The sequence below is a fragment of the Aquarana catesbeiana genome, linkage group LG10 (assembly GCF_042186555.1).
Source record: "Aquarana catesbeiana isolate 2022-GZ linkage group LG10, ASM4218655v1, whole genome shotgun sequence".
NCBI lineage: Eukaryota > Metazoa > Chordata > Amphibia > Anura > Ranidae > Aquarana > Aquarana catesbeiana.
In genome coordinates this window covers 47,478,651-47,495,274 of record NC_133333.1, presented here as the reverse complement: position 1 = coordinate 47,495,274, position 16,624 = coordinate 47,478,651, and positions in this window count along the sequence as shown.

The window sequence follows — 16,624 nt, the reverse complement described above, 5'->3', positions numbered from 1 at the left end:
CACGTGAGTGGGAGCAATGTCCTCTTCACCCAGCCAATGCCAGCAGCCGGCAATCCAAACTCGGAAGCCAGCCATTTAAGGATGTCAGCGTCCATCACTGAGTTCCAGGGACAGCACATCGCTGGATTCTATGGGAGTATAATTCCACTTTAGGAAGACAAGTGGCCATTTAATTAAGTTAGCTGAGAAGTGGTTTAACCTTAACTGCTTAAAGGGTTCTTTACAGTTAGAGCGGTAAGGATATGGAGCTCTATCCACAATTGGTGGTGTCAGCGGGGCGTGTTGATAATTTAAAAACTTTTAGATGGGCATTTTAATGAACACAATATACAGGGATATGGGAAATAGTAGAGACATACAGACACATACACCCACGCCCACACAGGTTAAACTGGATGGAGTGGTGTATTGTATTACTGCTTTATTCAACCTTACCAACTATATAACATAATTTGCTATCATTTATAGCTTAGTGGAATTTTATATTTAAATCAGCTAAATACATTTCAGTGGCATCAAAACAAGAGGAGTGCATAGTCTAATGCCCCGTACACACGGTCGGATTTTCCGATGGAAAATGTGTGATAGGACCTTGTTGTCGGAAATTCCGACTGTGTGTAGGCTCCATCACACATTTTCCATCGGATTTTCCGACACACAAAGTTTGAGAGCTGGCTATAAAATTTTCCGACAACAAAATCCGAATTTCCGATCGTGTGTACACAAATCCGAAGCACAAAGTGCCATGCATGCTCAGAATAAATAAAGAGATGAAAGCTATTAGCTACTGCCCCGTTTATAGTCCCGGCGTACTTGTTTTACGTCACCGCGTTCAGAATGATCGGATTTTCCGACAACTTTGTGTGACCGTGTGTATGCAAGACAAGTTTGAGCCAACATCTGTCGGAAAAAATCCTAGGATTTTGTTGTCAGAATGTCCGATTAATGTCCGACCGTGTGTACGGGGCATTACAGTTTTTCGTTAGAATGCAGACAAAGCCTGAGTAAAAAAAGCTTAACCTAATGGCAGTATGCTGTAGAGAAAGATCCTTTCTCTCTGTAGAGGTCCAATACATCCCTTGATGAGTCAGACCTCAAGCTCTGTAAGGAGCAACATTTGTGCTGCTGATTGGAGGGATTTAGTTCTAACTTAGCAGAGTCAACTGCTTCCACAGAGAGAGCAAGGGTCCCATTCCATAGATTGATTTGCTTGCTGGGGGGACAGGCTTTTCTACTCAAGCTGTGACTGCTATTTAAAGAACATGAACCATTAGACTTTCCACACCTGTTGTTTTCATACACCTGCAATGTGTTAGGCTGATTTAAACTAAAAGTTCAATTGTGCCTCAAACAGAAACCATTATGGTTTCATTTTACATTTGTTTAACCCTTTCGCCGCCACGTCCATATGTCGTACGGACCTAACGGCAGGGTTCTCACGCACAATTCGGTGGCTGCAGCCACGGGGATTGTGTGTGAAACTGACAGGCAGACTCCTGCCTGTCATATGAGAGCATTCTTGCACCCCCCTCTGCCCCCGCCCCCCGACATGCCGGCAGGTAGAGGGGAAGGAAAAGAGCGGACACATGTCTGCTCTCCTTCCCTTCTTCTTGTGACCCGAAAAGCGACATCTCTGACGTCACTTCTGGATAAAGCTTACCTGTACTTACCTGCATTGCAAAACATTCAGTGGAGTACAGGGGAGACATGCAGGGTCTTTTAGACCCTGCATATCTCAATAAAGAGAACCTGTCAACTAAAAATTATCACATGTGATGAAAAAAAAAAAAAAAGTTACATTAAAAAATAGTTACACCCAAGCACAAAATCCCCCCCCCCCAAAACATTTTTTAAGGCACCCCCACATATTCACACGCACGAAAACGTTAACACATGCATTGGGGCGCCTACACATGAAAATGTTGATTGTGATACACGTTTCATATCGCGGAGCACTCCGGAGACTCAAAAAGACTCAGGTTTGGCAGGGACACAGCTGGAATGTCAGCAGGGCATGTGACAATTTATTTGCGTCTCAAAGACCTCTTACACAGATGGCATGTAAGCGAACCTACCAAACCTTTATATCACCCAACAGTGGGTATCAAATGAACAGGAAAAGGTCCAATTCTAACTGCCATTTCCAGTCATGTGTAAACACCTTGCCATCACTCCCACCTGGCATTTATTTGGTTTGACATTTAACACTCCCATCTCCTCTATTACCTGTTGAATTACCCCAACTTTTATACTTTAAGTCCCCTACAGATCCTTCAAATAGCTTATTACCTTAAATCCTTGCTGTGGCCACCTTTTTGGCATGGGCACTGACTAAGTTTGAATGGAAATGCTAGTCTTGTCAGTGAGACATTCTCAGACTTTTCTGCATATCCTTGACTTATGTGGGACCCTCAAATTACACTCTACCAAGACAATCTTAACTCTTTCCCAAAAGACCTCCATCAGCAACAGATACCAGAAATCTGGTTATAAGATTGTCACTCACTGGTATTGCATGCTATCTACTGTCATTTCCAAAGACTTGCTGGAGATGCAGCAGTGCACGCCGAGATATTCTTCATATTTTCTGGTCCTGCCCTATCCTTTGGGGGTTTTGTACATAAGTTCACACTATTGTTCAGATATTCACCAACTGAACTGCCCCAAAAACACTGCTGTTTTTCCTACTGTACCATGATACATTACCTTTAAAAGCCTACAAGAAATCAGTTGTAAGATACTTAGTTAACATAGCCTACTCCTGCATCATGGGTCTGTGGAAATGCCCCTTCAGCCTGACAATAGAATATTGCCTTCACTGTGTTAGGGATATCAGACTCATGGAGGATTTGACTAGTTCCCTCAAGGACATAAATACCAAGTTCTACAAGTTCAAGTTATCCTTTTATAGCTAAATTTAAACAACTCTTGGTAGTCTGACTTGGATCAGATCCATCCTTCTGCTAACCTCTCCTACTTAATATTTTCTATCTCCCTTCAGACCTTCTGAGCAAGCTTGTTCCTGCCTGTTTCACTACTTTAGTTCGCATACCCCCTATCCCGACTCAACTCCCACCCACTGCCCTTTACTCATGGCTTCCTACCTTGGTTCAAATTATTTAAGAGATGGTGGATATTCCTTGCCTAGTGCACCAGCTATCTTCCTAACTATATCTACCATCCTGTCGTAGAAGCTCACTCGCTGTTATTTTTACTGATACCCTTCACCTAATGATATCCAAAAGCAGTTGACCAATATCACATCGGACAAGGGTTACACTGGCTAACTTGCCATTTTTCTTTTTTGATAGTAACTCTTAGATTCTATTTACCACCTAACTGATGTTCTGGTTGCTTCTTTACTTTATCTTCATTGCCTGCAATTTTACGGCATAGTTGCATGTATTGATTTGTGAATTGGGAAGCACTGTGGATGACCTTTCACAAACAATGAGAAATAAACAGATACAAAGTATTTCTCCCTCAGCGCTCATGCAAAAAAAAAAAAAAAAAAAAGATAAATAAAAATATATATAGCTGCTACTATAAAAATGTAAACTTTATCAAAAAATATATAAAAAAAAACAAAGTCTTTTAAACATTAGCAGCGCTTAAAAAGTTCATATGTGAGATAAAATACAAATAAAGATGAAAAACAAAGATGATCTTTATTTGTATTTTATTTTACATATGAACTTCTTAAGTGCTGCTAATGTTTAAAAGACTGTTTTTTTTTAACATATTTTTTGATACTGTGGATGACCTACATCTCTATTATGGTATAAACCTCAGAAAACCTCTGTACATGACTGGGAATGCCATATCCAAAGCAACAAATAGTACACAGTAAATTCAAAGTGTGTTTCATTTTGGCTCTTCAAGGCATTAACTACTTATTGATATCTTCACAAAATAGGTTAGCTCAATGAGAAAAGGTATCTTTTGATGTTCACAAATGTACATGTGAAGGCTTCAATCCTGTGAAAGGAGAGATTTCTCTCGCTGGCTGTTTATATTTATCATTATGCAGTAAAACATAAGATATATATATATTTTTATTTTATTTTAATAATACATATTTTACACATAAAATATTGCATGTGACTATTGTTGGTTAAAGAGCTCAATAGCTCAACCTGAAATTCACACACAAGTTATAGTCAAAACAGTGACTCTTCTCTTTCTTTGTTTCTCCCTCTGTAAAACTCAGTTGGAATTTTCAATCAAGAATATAATATCTGAAGGACAACAGATTCTCCTGCGCTGTCTTTTTAGAAAACCAATAGAGCTCTCTGAATCCTGTGCCATAGCTATCCTCTATATTATATGATTATGTGTAAAACAAAGTTTGTATATTTATTTATTACATTGACCCCAAAACCATGAACGTTTCCCTTTAACAAACCCATTCATATACATTCTCAACTATTTATAATTATGAAGAACATACAGGTTCACCTCAAGGCTTTCTTTGGCTAGTGAAATATCTGAAATTATCTTTTGCGACCCCTCTCTTGGTACCCAAAAGCATGGAGCCTCATTATTTGGGTTCCAATGACAACAAGGTTACCTCTCCTTCCTTGGAATTAAGTTGACATACTGCTTCATTTTACTGTATATTATACAAATACAGACAGATTTCTGGTGTCCTGAGGTGTAGTTCTCCTTCTGCAATGTAGATTGGACAAAATACATATGGTAAAGATTACTTCTATGCTGCAAACTTTCTCTGTTGCTTTTGGGTTCTCCCAATCCTTGTGTAGCAGTGACCTTCTGTATCAGATATCCTGCTTTAATGTATATATTTACTGTGGATTACTACCTCACAGTGTCTTATCTTACCAGACACTATAAAGCATCCCAATTAGTTTTCATACCTTCTGTTAAAGCTTGAAGGAGAAGACATGCTCAAGGTGGCTGTTGCAAAATATCACCTCCCCCACCGATTAGGGTGCAGGTTCAGTATGCAAGATACATTTGAGCAAAAATAATCTGGATGGCCGCACTCCAAGGAAATACCTTTATTGAAGAGAAAGTCCATACAATCAGAATAAAATGTATAGCAGCTGATGTATTTCACACCATTCTTACTGGTGCTTAATCAAAGCCAAATGATAGGTTTGTACACCTACACCGTAGTGCAGGATTGGAGCAGCCCCCTTGGACTTTTTAGGCAGAAATGGTTATAAAGATAATTTTATAGTAAAAGGCAATATAATGCCACGTTTATTAATACAGAACATAAAAACTTGTTTGTATAAAGACATAGCCAACAAGGCAAATAATGTAAAACACACAGTACAAATTTAGAAAAACTGGTGGTACATCAAAACATATTTATCAAACCCAACAAAAGGCAAGTATGCCTGGTGCTGCCCAGAGACAAAATGTGGTCAGTCAATAGGGATTTCTTGTGTATAGCCCAGGGAAAATTATGTCTGGGCGACTTTAATTCTTTTTGTCTGAAATGTAAACCTAGTCGCATGATAATCACACTGTAAAGCATGATGTGAACATAGCAAGCAATATAGGAGTATACATTTAGTATATAATCTAACCATTCTAATACTCACATGATGATTCACAGTACAATAAACAAAAAAGAAAACACAAGGAATAAAATCAATAGGGACTCCCAAAGTGACTGAAGCAGTCTGCAGAGCAGCAAATGGGTGGGCATCCCAGGATGAGCAGGCTGCAAATATCCACAAGAAACACCTTGTAGGCTACACCAGCCAAAAAGGTATCAATATCTAAAGCAAAAAAAGCAATTGGAAGAGCATATTAACACATACTTCCTAAACTTAAACATCAGCAGACAGGATGAATGTTGCATAGAAATAAGAACATCAGATATCTCATCACCCCACCATAGAGTATGTAGCGCTGGTAGATTTGCGATCTACCATCTGATAGGTAAATTTGCTGAATTGCTCGTTGGGGGAAGTTAGATTTGCCTCTGTTCCAGCTTGGCTGACGTTGCATGTGTTTCCATACTGGGCCGGTGGGTGTCGTTGTTACTATCTGCTAGTGTTGGAAAGGCAAAGTGTCAAAGCGTATGGATGCTCTTCTGTTCCGGAGACAACTCGGTGGAGGTGGTCCTCCGAATGGGATTCTGCGAGAGGGTATTTATGGGACAGACGCCATGTTTTAGGGTTTTTTTACAGCCACCTGCTGGCCCTCCTGGCCGACAGGTATGCGTTAGAGTGCTACCTCGTGGTCCTTCGTTCCAGGGGCCCGCGTCGCTGCGGCTCATGGGTGGGCCCAGAAGCTTGTCTGGGGCCAACCACAGCAGCCGAGGAATGGTCCTGAGCTGGTCTCCCAAGGAGATCCCAGGGGAGGACCCATCATGGAAGGATCATGTAGAGTGCTGGTCTGGAGAGGGGCCTGGTGACTCGTTTGGAGGACGTATCCTAAAGTAACTTTACAGCATAGTGTTGCTGGGTTTGGCTTAAAGGTTCAAGCACTGTGACTGACATTCACCGCAAAACCAATACATCCTGTGGCAGAGGATTGTACGGGTTCATTCCAAGCAAGTCTGTGGCAGAGACTTTTGTTCGTGCTACATACTGGCTGCTAGGCAAGTGAGAGAGGCCTATCCAGGCGAGCAAGGAGCGTGTCCCACAAGGGGAGCGCATTCTACTGTAATATTCAACTCTAAAGGACATTTGTCAAGAATCCTACAGAAAGGTATTTGAGCTTTCCCTGCAGTTTCCCTTCTGCCTCTTTCCTGCTACTTCCTTCGTTAATTGTTCAATAAAGCATTGAAAACGTACTCAAGTGTTGGTGCTTGTATCGTCCGGAGGTAAACTCAACGGAACCCTAGACCCGGTGCCGGTGAAACAGAGGGAAGGAGAGTGAAGGTAACAAGCCCGCTTAAACCAGCAGCTCCGCTGAGAGTTATTGCTACAAGTACATTACCTTTCAACACACCAATGCACATAACCACACCATGGCAGCAATGCTCAATCCAGAGACATGCTTTTTCAGGTGTGTCTGCTTATATAGGGAGTATTCCTCAGGGAGAGCCAATAAGCCATGGGGAGGAGGTGCTGGAACCCTGACATCAAAGACACACAAATATGGATCCGGAGGATGGAATATCCCTCATGGAGCCAGGAGTAAACACTCACTCCCATTCGGATAGTATGTGAAAAGAAAAAATGTGCTTCCACATAGTGCAGATAAAAGGGGGTGTTTTTTATTGCTAAAAAAACAGTACAATAAAAACGTGATCACAACAAAATAAAATAGTAGGCAACATGGAGAATGGTAAAGGGGCCCCTTAGTGAGTGTTTACTCCTGCTCCATGAGGGATATTCCATCCTCCGGATCCATATTTTGGCTACTTACTGCAAAGACCTACTTGGTGATCCCTGGAATCTACGCAGAGTCCAATCTCGAGGGTTCGACTGCCGGGATATTCTTCCTTAAGCCCTGGGTGGCACACTGCTTTCCTGACTCCCTGTCGCTGACGGGAGTCCATAGGATCTGGTAAGAGTCTATACTTATCATCTTTTCCTTGGTGCCCTTTTCTGGTTGATGTGTTTTCTTCCCACGGATCTATACAGCTTTCTGCCAACTGTTGGAACACCATCTTCCTTGGGGATTACATCCATGTTCTTATGCAGCGGGACTTTACACCCCTCACCCATTTGCTTATTAGCCCATTGACTTTGTGTTCATTATATGGTTATTTGTTAAAGGATTCACCATTATTTCTATTTGGACTGGAATATAATTTAGTAATATTATTTTATATTTTGGTTTGTATATTATGCGCTACATTTTTTCTATCATCCATTCATTTTTTTTGTCACACCGTATGTAGCTGCTCCTTTTTTCACTAGTTAGTGTTAGCAGTGTTTTCTTGTACACCTTTTCACCGTTAAAGTCTATAGAACTCGAACGTGAGAAATCAAGAGTGCGAATTTTAAAGGCTAATATGCAAGTTATTGTCCTAAAAAGGGTTTGGGGACCTGGGTCATGCCCCAGGGGACATGTATCAATGGAAAAGAAAGTTTTAAAAACAAACGTTTTTTCGGGAGCAGTGATTTTAATGATGCTTAAAGTGAAAAAATAAAAGTGAAATATTCCTTTAAATATCATACCTGGGGGTGTCCATAGTATGCCTGTAAAGTGGCGCTTGTCTCCCGTGTTTGGAACAGTCCCTGTACAAAATTACATTTCTAAAGGAATAAAAGTCATTCCAAAACTGCTTGCGGCTGTAATGTAATGTCGGGTCCCGGCAATATGGATGAAAATTATTGAGAAAAACTGCATGGGTAACCCCCCAGCACATTACCAGGCCCTTTGGGTCTTGTGTGGATATTAAGGGGAACCCCGCACCCAAATTAAAAAAAGAAAAGCCATGGGGCCCTATATACTCTAAACAGCAGTATACAGGCGGTCCAAACAAGAGAGAGACTGTAGGTTTGTTCTTATGTAGAATCTGTTTGTAATTTTGAACAGATACATTTTGTAAGTGTAGCTCCAGCCATAAAATCTATTTTAAAGCTTTTTGGAAAACATAGGTTTGTTTTGCTGTCTGTGCCCCTGTTCGGAAGGTTTCACCTCACTTTCTGTCCCAATGACAATTGGATTTTGAAAATTTGGGGTTTTTAAGGGAAACAAGTAGGTAGGAAGGTAGCTGGTGATCCAAGACTGATTCATTTTTATGAAGGTGAGCCGATCAACCGAGTCGGTGGACAGGCGCACTCTGTGATCGGTTACAAAGCCTCCAGCGGCACTGAATGTGTGTTCCGAAAGAACGCTGGATGCAGGACAGGCCAGTAGCTCAATTGCATACTGTGCAAGCTCTGGCCGGTGATCCATTCTCAAGACCCAGTAACCCAGTGGATTTTCGGTTGGAAAGGTCTCCAAGTCTGATCTTGCCCCTAGGTATTCCTGCACCATGTACAACAGACGCTGGCAATGGTTGCTGGAACCGATCAGACCTTGGGGCTTCGGACTACAAATTGTCTGAACGCATCGGTCAGACGGCCACCTTCTCCACCGCTCCTTCTGTGACTGACCAAAGCCTCAGCAACACGTTGTCCAGGAGGACCAGGAAATTTTAACCTCCCAGGCTCTGGAAACGCATTGCACAAACCTTTCCACAAAGCCTCCCGAAGATGTTTAATCCTCTGCTCCCTCTGTGACGGCTGGATAAGTTCCGCCACCTTACCCTTGTAACGTGGATCAAGAAGGGTTGCCAGCCAATACTGATCCCTCTCCTTGATACCACGAATCCGAGGGTCCTTTCGCAGGCTTTGCAGAATCAGGGAGGCCATGCAGTGTAGGTTTGCTGAGGCATTCGGTCCGGAGTCCTCTGGGTCACTAAGGACGTCCTGATCCGCAGCCACCTCCTGCCAGCCATGTAGAAGTCCATGGGTTTCTGGGGCCTGTAAACGATCCCTTGAAGACTGCTGCTGATGCTGAGTGCTAGGCTCCACCTCCATGCTGACACAATCCTCCTCCTCCTTCCTCCTCCTCTTCCTGTGTGATCAGCGGACCCGCAGGAACACTGTCTGGCTAAAGGGGGCCTTGAGAGGTAAGGAAGTCCTCCTCTTCCTCCCTTTGTTCTGCATCAAATGCCCTGTCCATTATTCCACGCAGCGTGTGCTCCAACAGGTAGACAAGAGGGACAGAATCACTGATGCATGCACTGTCACTGCTCACCATCCTCGTGGCCTGCTCAAATGGTGACAGGACAGTGCATGCATCCTTGATAATGAGCCACTGGCGTGGCGAAAAAAAGCCAAGCTCCCCTGACCTTGTCCTGGTGCCATACTCACACAGGTACTCATTGATGGCCCTCTGCTGCTTGTGCAGCCGCTGTAGTATTGCCAACGTTGAGTTCCACCTGGTGGGCATGTCACAGATGAGGCGGTTCTTGGGCAGGTTGCATTCCTTTTGGAGGACAGCCAGCTGAGCACTGGCATTATATGACCGGCGGAAATGCCCACAGACTTAACCTGGCCTGCTTCAGGAGATCCTGTAAGCCCGGGTACCTGCCCAAGTACCGCTGCACCACCAAATTAAGGACATGAACCAAACAGGGAACATGGGTGAAGGGTCCCTGTCGGAGGGCGGAGAGGAGGTCGGTGCCATTGTCGCAAACCACCATTCCTAGCTGAAGCTGGCATGCCGTCAATCACCTCTGAGCCTGCCCCTGCAGAGCTGCTAGAATCTCTGCCCCAGTGTGGCTCCTGTCCCCTAAGCAGACCAACTCAAGCACTGTATGCAATCTTTTTGCCTGAGTGCTTGCGTAGCCCCTAGAACGCTTACGGAGCACCGCTGGTTCCGAGGACAAATCTGCACAGGAAGAGGCCATAGAAGAAGAAGAGGAGGAGGGGTGGAGGAGAGAGGTGTGGCCGAATCGCCACTACCAGAATTTTGGAGGCATGGTGGCGGAACAAGCTCCAACAATACTGCACCCTGTCCTGCATTCTTCCCAGCTGCCAGCAGGGTTACCCAGTGCGCCGTGAAAGAAAGGTAACGTCCCTGTCCATGCCTGCTGGACCATGAGTCAGCGGTAATGTGCACCTTACCGCTGACCGCCCTGTCCAACGAGGCCAAGACATTGCCTTCCACATGTCGGTAGAGAGCCGGAATGGCCTTCCAAGAAAAAAAATTGGCGTTTGGGAACCTGCCACTGAGGTACCGCACATACCACAAATTCTCGAAAGGGGGCACCAGCTGAAAAGGCAGCAGTTGGAGTGCTAGCAATTTAGCCAAACTAGCATTCAGCTGCTGGGCATGTGGATGGCTGGGACCGAATTTCTTTTGCCGGTTTAGCAACTGGGGTAGGGAAATTTGCCTGCTACAAGCGGATGTTGGTTTACCGCTAGCAGATTGCCCGCAAGTGCTTGGGACACCTCATTCTACACCTTCATTCCTCAGTGCAGGTCTCTGAGAGGACTGAAGTTAGCTGGGATCTCCAACCCCACTATGATGAGGAGCAAGGAGAGGTCCGCCTTGTTCTTTGGTGTGGGTCTTTTAGGTAATGTTGCCAACGGACTGCTTGAGAGCTCAACATATGTCTGGTCAAGCATGTGGTGCCCCAGCGGTTGCTGTTTTGGCCACGCTTGATACGCTTCAGACATATGTTGCAAACAGCAACGGTGCGATCTGCTGCAGGATCATCTTATAGGTGTCAACGGTAGGCCAAGGAATCATTGAATGAGGACATCTTTCCTCTGATTAGCTTGTAAAACTACAACGTAAAATATAAAAAAAACTAATCCCAAGAAAAGGTCGGCCTTCAACAAAACCTCTTCAGCCTATGAACAGGATAATTCTGTTGGTTTTTCCAAGGTAGAGATGAGTGTTCTTAGAACTCTTTGAACAGCATCTGTGATGAGTTGAACAGGCAACTCTAATGCCCTGTACACACGACCGGTTTTGCAGTCGGAATAAACTCTAAAGATTTTTCTGACGGAATTCCGCTCAAGCTGTCTTGCATACACACGGTCACACCAAATTCCGACCGTCAAGAACGCTGTGACGTACAACACGTACGACGGCACTAGAAAAAGGAAGTTCAATAGCCAGTGCGCCATACTTTGGGCTCCTTCTGCTTATCTCGTTGGAACAGCATACAGACGAGCAGTTTTTCCGATAGTAATTTGTTCCATCGGAAAAATATAGAATATGTTCTCTATCTAAGTCGGTCTGAATTTTCGACGGAAAAAGTCAGATGGGGCATACACACGGTCGGAATATACGATGAAAAGCTCCCATCGGACTTTTTTTGACAGAAATTCTGATCGTGTATACGCGGCATAAGCCAACTATTAAACATCTGAATCAAAGCCAACCCATCTTTTTTTTTTTTTTCTCTTAAATGCATGGGAAATAGTCCATGAAGATTGATAATCTAATGATTCTTCCAACAAGCTCACGGAACAAGCCAGTCTTGACTAATGGCCAATAAAACCATAAACACATAACTGATTCTGTAACATGGCTTTCAAATATTATTGAAACACTGTCAATACATTGATGAGCTCTGGTGATTTTTATAGAGTTGTAGGGGAAAACAACAGCTAGCTTTCCTGGTTGGAAAGAGTGTTAGCTGGTATAGGATCACGTGCACAGCAAAGGCTATATGGATACTTGAAAACTGTTACTAGGAAAGCATTGCTATATCAAACACTGGACAGCTAATGGGGCCAACTAATACCAATTATGTAAAGTTAATCAATAGTTCTTGTAAAAAAGAGGAGATAATACTGATATAATATGCTTAGACTTATGCTTACTCAAAAGTAAAGGTGTATATGCAGTGTATACCTATGGTGTAAAATATAACAAATCAATCCCAAGAAGTGTTAAGCTGGCCATAGATGGATCAAAATTAGACGGTTCAGCAGGGACTGTATGTCCATTCCCAGTTAATTGTATTTTTCAGGTTTGATTCTGGTTTAATTGCAAACTATTGTAGCCACCCTGTCTCTAAGTGGGAGGCCTAAATCAAATGCCCTTTGCAGGCAGGGACCGTGGGCCCCCATGGTGTAGTCCCAGTGCTAGCTGTCCACGTGGCTACTGCTCCCAGTACCACCTCTTCAGGCCCTGCCAGCCCTCCTGGCTGCAGCTGCCTCTCTCCACTGCCTGTGCCACTACAGTCCACTCCACTGGCTCTGCACCCATCCCAGACTAAAATCTCTTAGTCCTCTCAGGTGTGCCTCCCCAGTCCTTCCCGACTGTGTGTCACTCACCAGCCCTCTTGGCTGCGACCTGTTGTTCCTTCATTGAGACTTTGCCTGGCAGTGCTCTCCTGCTGTCATCTCCTTGCTCCCATGCCACCTGTCCAGGACACCTCCATGTGTCTTGAGAAGGGTTCTGTCTGCACCATCCCCCCATACCCAAGGCCACCCCCCCTCCCCCTAGACTGGGGAGCTCCCTCCGGGCCACGACAGCCTAGCACTCCATCTCTAGCTTCCACCCCGAACAACTCCTCCCCAGCTGGGCTGACCCTGGGTATTTAAGGAGGCCTGCCTCCTGCCAATTCTAATTGGGGATTAGTCAGGGCTCCTTGGAATACCCCAGACAGCTCCACCTCTCCTCTCCTCCCTTTCCAGAAGATACCAGTAAATTCTGGAAAGAAGTGGTAGGTCTTGGTGATGCTGCCTGGGTCACTCAACCCTGACCCAGAAGAAAACACACAGCAAGCCTGACAATTTCCTTACACTGACAAAAAATGCGGTCTAGCACAATAACTAGAGGGTGCTATATATATATATATATATATATATATATATATATATATATTTTTTTTTTTTTTTTTTTTTTTTTTTTTTCTTTTCTTAGGCCTCGTTTACATGGGCAGCCAGGGGATGGTAAAAATGGGCAGCTGAGCCACAGTTTTGCAGCCTCCCCGACCACCCAGCCACAAGTTAACGCGCTGCATTGCAGTGTTAGTAAGTGGGGCTGCACCACAACGGCAAGCCAAACACTTACCTTGGGGTTGGGGTGCAGTATTTACATGCAAAATCCCTTTTTGGCTAAAAATAAAAAGACAAGCATTCCAGAGGCGGCAGTAATGAGGGCTGCTGCTCTTTTGATCGTGTGAACACGCCCTCATTTCCACCTAATGATCATTGCACTGTACTTATAGAGGAGCAGCGTTGTCATACTAAAACAGGAAGCATGTTAGAACTACAGAATGCCTCGGCCTCCCTTTTTTCCATTATACAGGGTGGAGGCGTTCTTTAGTTCTAAGAACTAATGTAATTCACTGCTATAAATAACCATGTCTAAAACAAAATTTTAAGAAATCCTGATCACTTCCCCAGAGTAGGACAATGTTACTATGGTAACATTATATTGCTCTGATCAGTGTATTTAAAAAAATAAATTAAAAAATGTAATAAAAAATAAAAGAAAATTGAAAAAAAAAAAAAAAATTATTATTTTTTCCACATACTGTCACCAGTCAGTGCCCCTGGTCACGGCCACAGCAGGTATAAAATGACGCTGTACTGCACTGATGACAGTATTAAAAAAAATAGTGGAATAGTGTTGTATTAGTGTTGTAATGTAGTGTTGTAATTTATTCGTTTTCCAAAAATTATTACAAAAAATACATCTTCAAAAAACCCGCCATGCCTCTTTCCAAATACCTTGAACAGTCTACTTTCCCAAAAGGGTTGATTTTGGGGGTATTTGTACTGTCCTGGCATTTTAGGGCCTTGAGATAGGTTGTCAGTAAATCAGGACGGATACATTTTCAGATATAAACCATGGTTTGTGGACTCTATAACTTTCCTACACAATAAATGATATATACAAATTTGGGTTATTTTCACCAAAAGAAATGTAGCAGAATACATTTTGGGCTAAATTTATGAAGAACAATTATTTATTTGCAAAATTATATAACCAGAATAAAGAAAAATTTATTTTGTTTTCATAATTTTCAGGGGAAACTCACATCCAATTTGCATAAGTTTGAACCCAGCCTAATGCCCTGTACACACGATCGGACATTGATCAGACATTCCGACAACAAAATCCATGGATTTTTTCCGACGGATGTTGGCGCAAACTTGTCTTGCATACACACGGTCACACAAAGTTGTCGGAAAATCCGATCGCTCTGAACGCGGTGACGTAAAACACGTACGTCGGGACTATAAACGGGGCAGTAGCCAATAGCTTTCGTCTCTTAATTTATTCTGAGCATGCGTGGCACTTTGTGCGTCGGATTTGTGTACACACGATCGGAATTTCCGACAACGGGTTTTGTTGTCGGAAAATTTTATAGCCTGCTCTCAAACTTTGTGTGTCGGAAATTCCTATGGAAAATGTGTGATGGAGCCCACACACGGTCGGAATTTCCGACAACAAGGTCCGATCACATATTTTCCATCGGAAAATCCTATCGTGTGTACAGGGCATTAGTCTTTTTTTGTTATCAAAAAATTAAAAATCCACTGGTGATTAAATACTACCAAAGGAAGTCTCTAGTTGTGTGAACAAAATGATAAAAATTTAGTTTGGGTACAGTGTTGCATGACCACACAATTGTCATTCCAAGTGCGACAGCGCTAAAAGCTGAAACCTGTCCTCGGCAGGAATGGGGTAAAAGTATCCGATATTGAGGTGGTTAAATTGCAGCATATTTCCCCTGCCTGGAAAGCCCAGGTGCTGCATGCAGTCGCCCATAGACACGAATGGCTGTACTGGGTATGCGTCAGTACTTGCATAAACACCCGTAAAACATACAAGTATAGTCCAAGAAAAGAAAAAATAGCCGCACAGCCATTCATATCTATGGGTGACTGTACACAGCACCTGGTTTTCCCAGACAAAGGGTAGTACGCAGATCAGGCTCAGTCAGGCCTCCTGTTCATCTGCACCTCCTCCATTCACAAAATTCTTTATTCTGCGAATAGAATACAAGGCCTTTTCTGAATGGAGGAGGTAGCCCCATTTATTATCTGTACAGCAGCCGCAACTACAATTCTCAGCCTTAGATGTTGGTCAAAGACAGGAGAGCGTGAACTGGATAAAATTGAACCAACAAACGTTGTAGAGATGGGCCACGCTTCATTAAAGCTAACATTTTTTCTGTACAAATGCACAAAAAAGATTTTTTCGCCATTGTCCAAATTTACATGTAAGTTTGGATGTTTTAAATAAAGTTGGTTGAGTTAGGTTCCAGGAAGTGATTCTGGCCCTGTTGGTTGTGGTTGCCGGGTAATGGGAGGGAGGTCTGAGGCCTAATCACTGAGGAAAGTGAAGCCTGAAGGTGACATATAGTGAGGAGATGGAGCACCATGTCTGAGAGATGAGGTGAGGGGACACTTCTACTGGGAGCCGTTATTTCTGGACCAGTCTGTGAGGGAGGAGAGGAGGAACCCGGCTGGTATGTGGACATTATTATGGTGACCAGAATGTGGTGTTTGCCGGGCCGCTATCTTAGCAGTAAGCGCATTTTTTGTAGTATATTATTCTAGGCTGATATTTAGCAGATTTAATTCAAATACGAATTATAACCTACAAAGCTCTGTTCCTCTCCTCCATTCATTTCCTTTCTAATTTCTCCATATCCAAGTGATAGGCCTCATGTACACGGGCAGACAAAATGCCACTTTCAGGCGCTATTCACCCCTAGCATCTCCAGAATGCGAATTTTTGCTTTCGCCGTTCTTGCATCACAAGCAGAGGGCAGGTTATTTACCTGTATGGGCTGTCTTACATGCGATAAACCAGAAGCTCCTGCCCCTTTTAAGGTGTTGAGCTTAGTGCTTTTTTTACTGCATGCGTTTAAGGGCACTGAACCCGTGACGCACATTTTTCACACTACTGTATCAGCCTTAGGGCTCATGCTTACCACTGTATGAAAAAACACTCCAAATATGCTGCCAGAAGTTCTCAGAAAATGCTGTGTTTTTATGCATGTTTACGCACATATGTACATGTGTTTGCATGCATATTATATTTAGATGCAGAAGAGCGTAAACTCAGTCTATTGGCTAGAAATCATTGATTCTAGCCATTAGAATAAATGTACACGTGTATTTGCACTTTTTTGAATTTTGTACTTTTGCCTCTGAAGCAACTCCATGTTATCATTTGCATATACACATTGGTGGTTATTTACGAAAGGCAAATC